Genomic DNA, 15,143 nt, shown 5'->3' with positions numbered 1-15,143 from the left:
GCCTACTTACAAGCCAGCCTCCAACCCAACTGCATATTCCTGTTTGCTATGCAGTCTATTTGTTCAGCTCTGCAAGGCATACCACAGCCTGAGAGCAGGAGTTAGGCTGTGTTATTTTCCCTTTGCTTAATTTATTATTCTTGTCTTGAATATCACCTAGTTCCCTAAGAAGTATACATTTCCAAATTACTTGATGTTTCTTTGCCACCGTTCCATGAAACAATTGGAACCCAACAACTTTACAATACAACTCAAAGTCAGGTATTTGTCGCTTCCCTGTATGCCAAAATATTTTTGTTCAAATGAACATGATCGTGTTTCCAAAACGTTTTGGTCTTATTTAGCATTATACAACATGCATTTAAATATATACACAGATCTAGATCTGTAGCTAATGTCCATTTACTTGCTTTGTGAACATTGCACATTCCTGTCCTCAAGGTATGTGTACATATGGGTCTACTTATAAATTTTGAAGTTTCAAAACTTCAAATGTATTATGGTCGAGACCATAAGATTGACATTTTAAAACTTCAAAATGTAAATAAGAAAATAAAAACAAAAAAAATCCTTTTTTTTACATTTTGCAGGGGGCTAGCCCCCCTGCACCCCCCGTACACCTTGTTATTTAAATATACCAACTCTGAGATTGCACTACAGCGAGGAAAATGGTAAATATACTGTTCCATGCTGTACGGTGATCTCCATTTAAATGGTTTGAAGTTTTAAAACTTCGATCTTATGGTCTTGACTATAAGAAATTGAAAGTTTTGAAAGTTCAAAATTTAGAAGTAGACCTGTGCACACAGATATGCTCATAATAAGTAAAGCTTTACATGGTACAAACATGTTTCATTCAGTGGGGGAAAAATTAGCCATATATAACACATTAACAAGAACACAGTTACCCAATAGGTATCAGCAGACTATGAACCAGTCAGCAGACATTTCAAGCTGACGATGGACTGAAGAGTTATAACATAGTTAGAACACTGACTGGTGGTAGGATAATCCAGAAGAAATGATAGTTATTATTTATTAAAAGGATTAGTCATGTGTCCATTTCATTTCATTTGCTTAAAAAGTAACATTGTAGACCTGTAAGGCAAAATGTGCCTTTTAAAGTTCTGCTAAATTCTCATGTAGTATTATTTTTACATAATTAATTATAAACGTTCTAAATATAACTGTTGAAAGTTTCTTCATCTGAGTGTCAGTATTTTTACAAAATCCTGTTCCAACAGACATTTCTTTCTTTGTATCTTTGCCAATAGTCTCTGAGAGTAGAATTACATCTATTATCTGAAGTTCTTTGATGCAATGAATTGTTTGAAAAATCCATTATGTTAAATGATGGTGCCTGAGGGAGTGCAACAGTACGTCTGCATTCTACAGAAGCACTTTATTCTGTGCATATCTAACCTGCTCTATGATTCATTAATAGCCTGCAATCAGCCATTGTGATTTTGAATACATCAGAATTGTCTGTCTTAACTGTTAATAGCATTTGTTTTGCAAATGTAACTTAATTACCTTCAGATGAATTTTGTTATAAGCATTTTTCTCTTGTAACTTCACAGCTGTAAGGGTATGTTTGTGTTCATTGCACCATTATATCTTATGAACCCATTTTCTGTACTTTTCAAACTCTACTTCTATGTGAAAAAGGGAAAAAACAGTTAATAATTGTCCATTGGATTATTATTGAGTTTCAGCTTTGCACTTACTTCCAGAGCTGCTGAATGTCATTAACTATTTTTTTTATAGAGGATGTTAGAAAATCTGGTGAAACTTTACTGAAATACTACTGTTTCCTGCCATTATGTTGGGTCACACATCAAAATACAAAATGATCAGCTATTTCCAGTATGCTTTGTTGTCCAGTGACCGACTTCATTCTGCTTTCCATTTATAGTCATGCTATTTAGAAATGTCAGTTCCTGCACTTTCTCCTTATATAATTACAAGTTAAGGACATTGTTTTCCTGGACAAAATTATACCCATGTGCTTCTATAAGCTTCACAAGATGTAGAATTGAAATTTATAGTCTTAAGATCTGCATCCTATTTTATATATATATATATATATATATATATATATATATATATATATATATATATATATACATATATGGGTCTACCTGATAACACAGACACGCCAAAACACTGACAACGAAATAACCTACAAAAAAAAAAGACAAAAAAAGATTGTTCAAAAACACGAAATTTCACATGCCCGACAAACCAAAGTCCCAACAATCAACAAAATAAATACCTTTCCCGAAAAACACACACACAACACAAGCACACGAAAAACCTTACAAACCTACACTAAACCTTACATACACAACTATCTATGCACTGACCTTAATCCAAACCCTAACCCTAAGGTCTGTCACTATCACACACTTACCTTACCCGCACCTTAACCCTAACTCACTTAATCCACCCCTAACCCTTAACTCTGTCATTATTGCACACTTACCTTACCTGCACCTTAACCCTAACTCACTTAATCCGCCCCAACCCTCAAGTCCGTCACTACCGCACACTTACCGTACCCGCACCCTAACCCTAACTCACTTAATCTGCCCCTAAACCTAAAGTCCATCACTATCACAAACTTACCTGACCCGCACCCTACCCTAACATCCGTCACTATCACACACTTACCTTACCCACACCCTGACCCTAACGTCCGTCCCTATCGTACACTTACCTTAACATGTCGGTGTTCTCAGCATCGGGATTCTCAACTGTCGGTCTTCTCCGTTGTCAATCTTCCAGTGTTGGTGTTCACGTCATCGGCATAGTGCACTTTTGGTGTTTTCAGGTAGACCCATATATATATATATATATATATATATATATATATATATATATATAAATATATATATATATAGGGTTTCACTTCATAATCTCGAAATGCTGAAATCTCACATTTCAGCATTCTGAGACCATGAAGCTGAAAATGTAGAATGCTGAAAGTGCAAAAGAGCAAATTCGAATATCTCAAATAAGTGCTTATGCATTTCCGGTACGTTGCATGTAATGTTTGGCTGGTATGGTGTCTGAAATTGAAGTTGAGTGAGTGTCTGTGTGTGTTTTTGTATGTTGTATGTGTCTGTAAGTGTAGGGAGGTGTAAGTATGAGTGTGAGTGTTGGATTTGTTGGTGTTTGTGTATGTGTGATGTGTATTTGTGTGCGAGTGAGTGTAGAATGCCGTGGTGTTTTTTTTTTTTTTTCGTTATGTGCGATCTCCGAGTTGGTATATATAAGTATGGGGGGTGTGGTGAGCACAGCCCCCCACATGAAGGGTGCAGGGCTGCTTGCCCCCTGCTTATATGTAGTGTAGGGTTGTGTGGTTTGTGTGCTGTGGGTGGAATGGTGTGTATGTTATGTGGTGTATGGTGTATGTATGTTTGTGATTGTGACTGGTTTGGCTTCATAGTTTTGAAATGCTGAAAGTTGAGATTTCAGCATTTCAAGATTGTGAAATGAAACCATATATAGATATAGATATAGATATAGAAAGATTGAAGGCTTCCATGTATTTCTAGTAGCTAATGATAGGTGCAAAGTATGTATTGAACTGACAGTGACAATTTAAAAATGAGTCCAGCGGTCTAGTTACACAGCTGTTTGCTCAAGAATTAAAAACAGAGACAAAAAAAATGGAGAACAAAAGGCCACAATCGGGGTCAGTTTTAAATATTGCTTTAATTCAGTTCAAAAGTTAATAGAACAATAGGTTTTGTATCAACATGCATTTTCTAAACAAAAATAAGTATGAAACTTTACTATTTGGTATTATTGGTTGACTGTTATCCTCACTGATTTACCACAAAATCAATATACTCACATATATATATATATATATATATATATATATATATATATATATATGTAGATACCGCTTACAGTTATGGTTCATAGGTAGTTGCTAGGCTTACATTTCAGAGGACCTTTATGGAGCCAAACCAAATGCCCATCTACCTCAGGAACTGCAGCTCACATCCTTAACCATCTTTGCCAACTGCCATCATAAGATGGTATCACCATTTTGCTGAGGTGTAGCTAGCTCAGTCAGTGCCCTGTGCCAGTCCTACCAACTAGTACCTCACCCCCTCAGCTCTTTAACTGAATAGCAAAAAAAGGACTTCTTCAAAACTTGCAGGATACCTTCTGCAGGCAGTACCACAGTACTCATTAGACACACATCCCGACCCACAGGTCTTTGGGCAAAGAAAAAAACAAAACAAAGAAGTCCATTCCTTCTACTGGCAACCTAACCAGGTGGCTAGATGAGTGACATGCCACCCCCCAGCCTTTCACGTCCTGTTTTTGTGCCCTGCCCCCAATATTCCTCACACTTTAGTGAAAAAACAAAAAAAAAAGTTTTTCTTTGAAACTGTGCCACCAAACTGCTTACTAAAAATATAATAAACAGCTGCTAGAGTTTATACCCTGCCTGCATGGAGTGCTGTTGTGCTCAGGTTTTTGTTTAAATTTTTTTTTTATGTTTTAAACTGTTGCAAACTATTTGCTACAAATGTAGAAAACAGTTGCTTCAGTTTATGCCCTGCAAGTATAGAACAATACATTGTTCGGGTTTTAGTTAAAAAATAAAAAATAAAACTTTTCTCTTTTAAACTATTACAGACTAGTTGCTACAATGTGTACCCTGCATGGAGCACTACTGCACCTTAAATTTTAATTTAAAAATAATATATATATATATATATATATATATATATATATATATATATATATATATATATATATATATATATATATAAAATACATATATGTTTGTTTTTTTACTTTTAAACTGTAGCAAACTGCTTGCTACAAAGTAATAATCAGTTGCTACAGTGCAGACTATGAGTGCTAAAGTATTCAGATTTGACTACAAATGCAATACCAACTTTATCTTTATTTCCCTATTCTACCCCTCAGCTGCTGTGCTACCCTGGCTCCAGCGTCTGCACCCAAAATACTTGGGCTCCTGCCTATCCTGCTATAACCTCCTGAAAAGTACCCTCCTGAACACTCTGGCCAAGAACAAGCTAAATGAACTCTTAACTCCAAAACCTCTAAGGCCTTGCTACTGCTCCCTGGGTTCTTCCTACAACAAGGATTACAAGAAATTTGGGCTCCTGCCTATCCTGCTATAACCTCCTGAAAAGTAACCTCCTGAATACTCTGGCCAAGAACAGGCTAAACAAACTCTTAACTCCAAAACCTCTAAGGCCTTGCTACTGCTCCCTGGGTTCTTCCTACAACAAGGATTACAAGAAAGTATGTGAACTTTGTAAACTGTGCAGTTTCAGTTGATTCTACTAGGTCATAGTACGCTTCCTTGCCAGATTAGCCAGCAGCCACTACCCCCTCTTCTTTATTGCTTGCAGTCCTAGTTCTCCCCTTAATTTCAACCCTCTTCTCTGCTGCTTTAGTTTTCCCTGCTTTCATTACCCCCTATCCTGAACCCCGTTAGCTCCTTCCTCCCTTTCCTGACTCTCTCCGTGGGATCTCTACTGCCTCAGACTGACTGACCATTAGGTGGCGCTCCTCTACCTTCTTGCTATCCCCACTAATTTTCCCTCTCCCTCCTCATCTCCCCTAATACAGTCCTCTAACATATTCCCTCTACTCTCTCCCTCTCTACTGTCCAGGATCCCTAGCCACTCTTCGCTTTATTTACAGCCATCCTCTAACCCTTTCTGAAGTCTGTTCCTTCTCCCACTGTCTTTCTCCTTTACATCTATCCTATAACTCCACTTCTCTGTATTCCCCATTCACATCTCTACTACTCTTACCTTACCTATTCACATCCCTGCTGAACTTACCTTCAGACTATTCACTCTGTACTGATTGTCTTCCTCACTTTCTCCTCCTCTGGCTCTTCCCGATCCGTTCACCCTGCGGGCTCACTCCGCTCCCCTACCCTGCCCCCAAATTCCACCCACCCCCAGCACCTCTACATTTATACCTCACTAACTCCTCCCTCTTTATCCTTTAACCAATCACAGTCTTCTACCAACTCAATCTAACCTTCATCAATTATCCAATCCCAATCACCCTCTGCTATCCCCACCCACTCTTACACCTTCCTCTTCTCTCTACACTTAACCTCCCCCCTCCTATCCATAAGTTATACCTCCCTTCCTCTCCTTTTCATTCTCACCACAACTTTTTTTTTACTTCCTTTCTTATTTCTCCCTTCCTTACCCCTCCCATTCCAAACATGCCCTCCCAAATCCTCTGTACTTTCTGACTCCCTTGCTCTCGTCTCGTCTTTCTTATTCCTCTCTATCATGCTACTTCATACTCCTTAAAACCTCACCCATACCTTTCTTCTACTCCAACTATCACTTTCACTCACCCACAACCTCTCCTACTCTCTCACTTCCATTCCATTTCTCCTTCCCTTATCACAACTAACCTACTTCACATTTTCCATCCCAAACTTCTTTCCTCCTCTACAAAAAGCTTCTCTCTTACGTTTCCACTAACCCCTAACAACTTCCCACATACCAAACTTAAAAGGCAAAAAGTTGTCTTGTGTAATATCCTTGCCTTATCTGGAGACATTAATCCTAACCCAGGCCCCTGCCTCAGTACAAACAACTCCTTCCCTCCTTCCCCTTCCTCCCTCACTCCAAATAAGCCTCTCCCCCCTCCTCCTTCTTCTCCTACTTCCTCTCTTAGCGCCCAGAAGGTCTTCTCTATCAATGCCCAGAGCCTCAACAACAAAATTCACCATGTCCATGCTTGGATCAATCACAACCAACCTGACATCTTAGCCATCTCCGAAACCTGGCTAAAACCTCATATTTCTGATTCTGAAATCTTACCTCCAGGTTTCAACATCCTAAGGACTGACCGTTTAAATAAAAAAGGTGGAGGCTCTGCCCTAATCTACTCTAACCTTCTCTCCATAATCCCCCTTCATATCCCAGTCCCTCAATTCAAAAATACTGAAATAACTGCAAGTCTCCTCCGACTCAATAAACATAAAAATATCTGCTTCATCTCCTTATACATCTCCCCTGGTGATAATATCTCCACCCTCGAAAATATTCTCCACTGGGCCTCATCGGAAATAAAATACAAAACCATTATTTAGGTGATGTCAACATTGACTGGTACAAAATCAACTCACCTTCCCCCTCCCTAGCCATCAACCTCCTCAACTTCTCCCAAGTAATCCATTCTACAACCCGACCTAACAAAAACCACCCCCAGGATCCATCTTAGATTGGATTTTAATCTCCCATCCAAACAAAATCTCTCTCTCCCTGGCACTATCCCTGACTCCTGTAGTGACCATCTCCCTGCCTTCATTCATCACTCAGCTAACCCCACCCCATTCCAACATCATTACATTCAAACTCGTAACCTTAGCAAATTCAGCCCCACAATTTTTTCAAACATTTTCAAACAAATCAACTGGCAAATCCTTAACATTCTCTCCCTTGACCATGCTGTAGAGCATTTTAACTCTATCTTCCTATATACTCTTAACTCCCTTGCGCCCCTAAGAAACAAATGAATCAAAGCCAACTCTGCTCCATGGCTGACCAAAGAGACTAAAACTACCATGCATCTCAGAGACAAATCCTGGAAGCATTTTCAAAAAAAGTAAACTATCTTCTGACTTCCTCCAATATACCCAACTCCACAACCAAGTAAAAAAATGAATCTCCTTGGACAAAAAAAAGCTACTACAATAAACTTCAGTCCAATAATTATAAGAACCCAAAACAATTCTGGAAATCTGTTAACTCTCTTCTCCATGCTGGGTCTAGAGATAACCCCTGCCCTGACCATAGTTTAACTGACAAGGAACTGAGCTCTCACTTTAACACTTTTTTTACAGATTCTATAGCTAAGCTTACCAAAACATTCCCTGACAATAATCCTCCCAACTTCATAATCTCTCCTTCCAACATCCCTAATAACTGTCCCACTATGTTCCAGCTCAAACCAGTTTCTACATTGTTTATAAAAAAGTTCTTATCCAAACTAAAGCCTTGCTCTAATGCCCCAGACAACATTCCCTCCTCCTTCCTCAAATGTGCAGCTGAAGGTATTGCTCTCCCTATTAGTATCCTGATCAACTGATCCTTAAAAGAATGATATGTACCCAAACTTTGGCATTCAGCCTACATTCTTCCACTCCACAAAGGAGGGAAAAACACCTCCATATCTAACTTCCGGCCCATAGCCCTACTCTCTCCAATATCCAAAATTCTTGAAAAATGTGTTCACCACCAACTTTTACCCTACTTAACTCAGAATCAGCTACTTACACCCACCCAACACAGCTTCCGTCCTGGCCACAGCACTATAACTGCCCTACTCTCCTTCTTAGAAACTTGTTAAGCCCGAGATTCTGGACTTCTTGTATCCACTGTTCTGCTAGATCTTTCTAAAGCCTTTGACACCATCTCCCATTCACACCTTCTCGTTCATCTCTCCAACCTTAATCTCTCCCCTAATACTCTTTCCTGGATTTCCAGTTACCTTTCTGACAGATCTCAGGCTGTCAGATGGAAGGACTCTATCTCTTCCTTCTTACCCACACCTACCGGTGTTCCTCAGGGATCCATCCTCGGTCCCATGCTTTTCAACATCTTCATAAATAACCTTCACTCTGTCCTCCCTGACATTACAGTCATCCAATACGCTGATGACTCTACCTTAGTTTGTACCACCCTCAAATTTTTTGAACTTCTGTCTAAAACACAAACAGCTTTTTCCACTACAGAAAACTGGATGCACCAAAAGCATCTCTCCCTCAACTCCAATAAATCTAAAATTTAAATTTTCCTCCCTACCAAGACTTCTTCCTTTGACAAAAACACATTCATCATCCTAAGCCAAACCAACTCTCCTATAGAAGTGGTCCCTTCCGCTAAGCACCTTGGCATTACCATTGATGAACACCTCAAATTTGATCTCCACATACAACAAAACATAAAAAAAAAACACCAAAAGTTAGGTATACCCTACAGGAACAATCTAGTTCTTTCAAACTCCTCTAGGCACTCCTTAGGTATCACCTACCTCCTTCCCTCTCTACTTTATGGTGTCCCTCTTCTTACTAATCTGTCTGCTTCCCTCACCTCTAAACTCGAAACTTGCTACAATAAGATCTCTAAATTTGCCGCTAAATCCAAAACCTCAACCCACCACTGCCTAACCCTTCAATCTTTGAACTGGTTAGAACTCCCTAACCACCTTGACTATCTTCAACTAACGACCACTCACAAATTAATATTCTTCCCAGAAAAATGCCCAGCCTTATCCAACATCCTTCCCCCTTACATCCCTAACAGATCGTTGAGATCAGAACACAAAAACCTAATCTCCATTCACAGACCTAAACTTCCCACTGGCCAGCTACTACTATCCTTCTCTCTAGGTAGAAAATGGAACTCTCTCCCTCTTTCACTTAGGACTATACCTAACACAGAATCTTTCAAGACCCAACTTTTCTTGCACCTTTCATCCAAATGGAAATGCTCTTGCTTTCATCCTATATAAATTCAAGGGATTATATACTAGGCCCCTCTCTTCCCCTACACCAATCTGCTCTCTGATATCATTTTCTAAATTCCACCAAAATGGATTTAGTTGACTCTCAGCTGATGGTAAAGATGTAAATAGTGCAAATTATGTTCCTAAAAAAAAAATTTTTTTTTCTTTATATTGCATTGTTCTTACTAGGTACACTTGCTGATTGTACATTTTCTATTGTATTTTTATTTTGTGTATTTGTAACTTTGATTGTACTGCCTTGGAGCTTTTCTCCCCGGGCCTCCACTGAAAATGGATTCTTCGTAGCCCAGTAGACTTCCCCGGTAATCAAACTGAAAATAAATAAATAAATAAACTTTTAAAAGCCGGTATTGTACCAAAAATGGATCCAAATGATTGATGGCCGATCGTAGCCCCTAACACTTTGCAGCTGGGGCATTTGCCATTCTATCCCCTTCCTAGCTACACTTCTGCCATTTTACCACTATGTAAATAAGAACCCAGTACAGCTGTAAGTAACCCCCATTAGTAAGCAGATTATTGAATCATATTGTTATTAATGCAAACATCAGTATTTGTTTTTATTTTTCAGTATATTTAGTTGCTAAGCTCTTCCCCTGGAATACTCTCTACTCTTGTAGCATAATGACTTGATACTAAGTATACTTCAGTACTAAGTAATGCATGGCATACTATATTTCTGTGTGAAATAGTAGCAAGTACACAGTTAACTATGTGTTTCTGGTATTATACCTTACTTTGAGTTTTAATACATGTGTGCTGCAGTACTGATGGCACAGAAGAAGAGATAATAATGTACAAAACAATACTCGCCAGTTGCTAAACGGTCTTGGGATGCCAACCAAAAATCCACCTAAAGTCAAAAAATCGAGCGAACCAGAGTAAAAGTAATCCAAGGTTTAATAAAACACAAACAAATCCAGGTTAATACTTCCAAGTTAAGCACTTTTACCAGCTAGATACAGGCTTCTTCAGAACTGTTATTTCAGTATAAATTGTTGCCATTTAAATAACATTTTTGGCGCCAATTCATAGGTTCCATTTAAAGGCACAGCATAACCTTGAAATAAAACCATCCACATGAATACATAATCAATATAACCATTCAAATATGACTATAATAAGTCCCTATGTTAAAATATTGATGTCCTACCACATATAGTTCTATTATTCATGCAACCTGAGCAACGGTTTGATAGAAATAAAGTCATTTAAACCTGGGGGGGTTTGAAGCGTCTGTAAATTGTTGCCACCAAACTTCTTTATATGACAATAATTACTTAATATCGCCCCCTCTTGGGTCAATCTTAACAGTATCCAAAATAGCAAATTTAAATTGATGTTCTACGCCCCATTTTTTTATATGTCTATACAAGGCGTTTTTTTCATCCTTCTTTTTTATACAATATAAATGGGCATAAATTCGCTTATTAAAGTGCCTTTTCGTCTTACCGATATAAAGACTAGAACAAGCACAACATTTAGCAAGATATATTAAAAATTTAGTCTTGCAATTTCCTTGTCTAAACCTTAGTCTCGACTTGTGAATATTATCTAATATTGTACCTTCCTCGTCATTTATAGTGTAACATAAGTTGCACATACTACACTTATTAGTATGCTTATTGGAAGGATGTTGTATGGTGGGCCCCCTTTCTAAATACCTTTTGATGCTGAAACCCATTTTGTTGACAAAAATGGGGCGGAACTAACTATGTTCGCTACTTCATTATCTGCCAAAATAATATTCCAGTTAGAATTCATAATCTCTTTGATTTTAACTGTGCATGGGCCATACTCTAAAACCCTGCAGTGGTGGTGCTGCGGTAGCGTGGTCGCCTCCCAGTTAGACATTGCCCGTTCGATTCTCAGAGTGTCTTCTGTGTGATGACATGCGTGAACGGGCGTCCCTTCGTTGAAGGTTGTGTGTTAGGCCCGGCAAGCCAGCACGTAAAACTCTACTGCCAATCATTAGCGGACCGGAGTTCCACTGTGGCGACCCCTAACTGGGAAAAGCCGAAAGACACAAATGGGCCATACTCTAAAACACAAGCTCTACTGTAGTTGACTGTTGACTCCATTTGTCTATCAGCAACCTCAGAAATGATATCCCCTTTGTTATAATTATAACCTAATAATGGGATGTATCTAATTCCCCATTCATTAACAACTTGTTTACTTACATTATACATCATTTTACGATCATATCCTCTGTCAGCAAACAAAGATGTAATAAATCTTACTTCATCCAACATATCAGAGTATAAAGAAGTCATCCGCACAGCTCTAATTAATTGTCCCTTGTAAATATTTCTTAAAAGCTTTTTGGGATGATTACTGGAATATTCCAAATAACTATTTGAAAATGTGTTTTTCCTGTAAATTTTTGACTGGAAGCTCTTACCATCCTTAAATATCCATGTATCCAAATATGCTAACCCTCCTTACTGTTTGAGGAAGTAAATTTCAAATAGCTACTACTAGCATTAATATAATCTAAGAATTTCTCTAGATAATCAACATTACCATCCCAAAGGATGTATATGTCATCCAAAAAATGGGAATAATACTTGATGTTATCAAAAAATTCACTTCGGAACACAATGGATTCCTCCCAATCCAGCATAACCAGGTTAGCAAAAATGGGGGCGCAAGCTGCCCCCATTGCTACTCCCCTGGTCTGCCTAAAATGTTCACCATCATGGTAAATATAATTGTGTTCTAAAACTATACCCATCATTTCGATGATCAGACATATTTTGTCCCAATCCATTACAGCATATTTTCTAATGCTGTTGGCAAAAGCATTTAATCCCTCTTCTTTGGGAATACAAGAAAATAAATCGATTAATCTATAGTAACCAGCAATATTTCATCATTATATAAATTGATAGGAAAGTTCTTCAAAAATTGCCATGAATTCTTGACCAAATGAGGAATCTTACTATAAATATGCTTTAACATTGTATCCACAGCTGTCCCTAAAGGGAAAGTTTTAGACTTACTCCCAGATATAATAGGTCTAAAAGTGGGGTTTTCCAAATTTTTATGGATTTTGGGAATTCCTACTAGTGATGCCACCACTGGATGTTCAACCTTTAAATAATTATAAGTATCAGTAGTAATACGGTTGTCAATCCAGATTTCTTCTATAAAAATGTCAATTTTCCTTTATGCCAAATTTAACTCATTTAAAGAGGCAACCTCATAATTGCCTGTTGTGTGTAGAATGTCATACATTTTCGATGCGTATACCATGTTGTCATAAATCACAATTCCACCCCCTTTATCGGGTTTCATAACCCGAATAGTTCTATCATTCCTCATGTCTTTTAAAATATTCCTCTCTTCATAAGATAGGTTAGAATTAATTATTTTATCACCTGTAGTCTTCTGTAATTGATATATTTGCTTAGTGACTGATTTGTCATATACTAATAAAGTTGAATTAATCGGAGGCATATATCTGCTCCTTTTCTTTAACAATTTCTTATCTGTGTTAAGATTCTGAACATTATCACTAGAATCTTTAAACATAATAGCTAAATTCAAATTTCTAATATATAATTTAATTTCACTCAAACAGTCTACTAGTTTGAAATTTGTAGCTGGAACATATTTCATACCTTTAGAAAGTAATTGGAAATGGGATACATTTAGTATTAAATCAGTGTAGTTATAAATATTAAAATTCTTGTATCATTCACCACCCCATCCTTCATAATGATCTGTTCATCATCAGAAATTTCTCTATTATTGACAAGATAATTTTTGTCATTATCTAACTTCTCAATAGACTTATTAAATCTCTGTTTGTCTAATTTCTTTATTGGTGTATATATTGTTTTTTACACTTCCCACCCCATTTCCAATCCCTTTGCTGTTTCTTTTCTACACTGTTCCAAAAATGTGAAGCCTTATCTTGACCATAAGAGTCAGTGGCTCCATCCGCATGTGAAAACTCATTATTGGGACCGAAGTTACTGCCCCAGTTGTATTCACTACCCTTATTGTATTGTTCTATGTCTCTTAGTATCTTTTTGTTCTTCCTACTAAATGCTTTTTTTAAATTAACATCCACTATCAAAATGCTTCACATACAGTTTTTCCCACTCCATATAGAGCAAATCATTCAAAATTATCTCATTTAATTTTTCAACCTCCTGCATAGTCCTTACTAATTTTTCATCATTATATCTAATCAACATTTGCATATATTGAAAGCCACATTGATCGAAAAATTTTTAAAAATCAGATCTAACGATATCATTTAACTCCACTTCCATTGGATATTTAAAGAATCCTAATCCCATGGGAGCAATTCTTAAATTAATGCACTTCAATAAATATGCATTATCAAGTTTTAAACTGTTGATATTATTCAGCTTCTTTCCCAAAGTATAGATAAGGTCTTTCAATGTACACTTCGAAGTTGTTCCTGAATTGTGTACTTTTTCAACAGAATTGTTGTCAAAACCGCAGTTAGAGTCTAAAAAAACTTTTAAATAATTAAATTTATTGTCAACAACATCAGGGACATCCTGCTTGGTACAGTACCTATGCCAACTGGCTGAAGACCCCCAAACTGTGTATAGGTTTTTATAGGAGGTGCTTTCTTGGGCTTGGTACCCATCCGTTTGGCGTGGTCATCTAAGTCGCCAAAAGAAAAATCAAAAGTATAATCCGATAAACCCATACGACTGCTATTTCGCTGTTCATTGAGTGGAAATGTCACCGGAAGGTCTATGATGTTAATACCTCCTCTGCTGGTACCCTGTCCATCTGGGATATCGTGCGAATGTACTGAATTAGTGGGAGAACATTCATTGCTTTTAGTCAAATTGATAAAATCACCTGTACCTTTAAAATCATTCTGTGCAGTTACATCAGAGGTTAAGAATACCTCCGTAGTGGTTTTGGACATTTTATCAGTCATAGCAATACTGCCTTTGTTATTACTGACCGCTAAATTCAAACCCATGTTGGTTAATAACAATGAAAGTTTCCGAACTTCGCTCTTTAATTCACCAACTTCGGCTTGTAATTTTGCCATCATGTTATTGTCATTACCAGGTGAAAAGGAATTATCGGCATCTCGATCAGACTCCATAGCTACATCTTGAAAGGTATGAAAATGTGGTGAATACTAGTACAACTGAACAATAATGAACAAAACAATACTCGCCAGTTGCTAAACGGTCTTGGGATGCCAACCAAAAATCCACCTAAAGTCAAAAAATCGAGCAAACCAGAGTAAAAGTAATCCAGGGTTTAATAAAACACAAACAAATCCAGGTTAACACTTCCAAGTTAGGCGCTTTCACCCGCTAGATACGGGCTTCTTCAGAACTGTTATTTCAGTATAAATTGTTGCCATTTAAATAACATTTTTGGCGCCAATTCTTCTCTATTTAAAGGCACAGTATAATCTTAAAATAAAACCATCCACATGAATACATAATCAATATAACCATTCAAATATGACTGTAATAAGTCCCTATGTTAAAATATTGATGTCCTACCACATATAGTTCTATTATTATTGTCATATAAAGAGGTTTGGTGGCAATTATTTA

The 15,143-nt window shown here is 37.4% G+C and overlaps 1 protein-coding gene across 3 annotated transcripts in view; it reads left to right on the top strand.

The window, feature by feature from the left end:
* The window catches only part of LOC122813499 (leucine-rich repeat-containing protein 7-like), a 2,638,896-nt gene that overhangs the window by 555,400 nt on the left and 2,068,353 nt on the right, over positions 1-15,143 (top strand). The gene's annotated exons all lie outside the window — the stretch shown is intronic.

The sequence above is a fragment of the Protopterus annectens genome, chromosome 10.part0 (genome assembly GCF_019279795.1).
Source record: "Protopterus annectens isolate FY-2018-M chromosome 10.part0, PAN1.0, whole genome shotgun sequence".
Taxonomy (NCBI): domain Eukaryota; kingdom Metazoa; phylum Chordata; order Ceratodontiformes; family Protopteridae; genus Protopterus; species Protopterus annectens.
The sequence above is the reverse complement of the archived record's forward strand: the minus strand, read 5'-3'. Positions and strand labels throughout refer to the sequence as shown.